This window comes from Furipterus horrens, unplaced genomic scaffold (assembly GCF_987537825.1).
Source record: "Furipterus horrens unplaced genomic scaffold, mFurHor1.1.pri manual_scaffold_11, whole genome shotgun sequence".
Classification (NCBI taxonomy): domain Eukaryota; kingdom Metazoa; phylum Chordata; class Mammalia; order Chiroptera; family Furipteridae; genus Furipterus; species Furipterus horrens.
Genome location: NW_028327181.1, coordinates 82,617,839 through 82,618,736, shown reverse-complemented (window position 1 = coordinate 82,618,736; position 898 = coordinate 82,617,839).

The following is an 898-nucleotide window of genomic DNA, read 5'->3' as shown; positions in this document are numbered from 1 at the left end:
CCAGGTATGCACCCAAGAGAATTAAAAACATGTCCACAGAAACACATTCCTAGGTATGGGACTGTCATAGTAGCATTATTCATAATGGCCAAAAGGAATAGCAAATTCCTTGCAAAGCTCATAAGTGGCTCTACCACTTATTAACAGTGTAAGCCTAGGTAAGTTGTTTAACATCTCTGAGTTCCAATGGGAATAATGATACCTGCATCACAAGAGTTGTTGGGAAAATGAGATACAGCCTGAGGTAACACGTGATGAGCATTTACTGTGTGGAAAGCACCATTCTAAGAACTTTAGTCACGATATCTTACTTGTATCATAATTAAAAGTACCAAGTATACTGCCTGAAACATAATAAGCACCTAATAAATGTAAGTGTTAAAGAAACATGGGGCAGAGGATGAATTACTATGCTTTTGAGAGAAAGAAAATATCTTCTTATAAATGAGAAGACTAAGATGCAGTTGGAAAAAGAGAAGTATCATCGTAAGCTGCTGGGTTTGACAATCTCAAAACCTTTGTACTATTACAAATAAAACGACCCCCCCTGGATGATCCTAAAGGACAGATTCCTCACTGCTATTTTTAGTGTCTTGTTTATGCCTTTCAGAACCCAAGAATAAGCTGCCAAGATTCCAGTCCATACCAAAAAGGGCATCCTTTAGTTGCCCACAGCTATCTAAAGGAACCCAATCAAGGTTAGTAGAGAAGGGGAGCATTAGGGTGTCTCTGTGATCAATGCTCAATTTGCCTTCAGCGTGTGGCCTGACTTACCTCACTGATATTCTCAAGAGTGGGGTCAATAATTCAACAGGGATAAGGCTTGGATTTTCCTCTCAGATCCTCTCAGTGCCTATGATCTTGGCACAATATGGATGTACCACGGACAAGCCAGAAT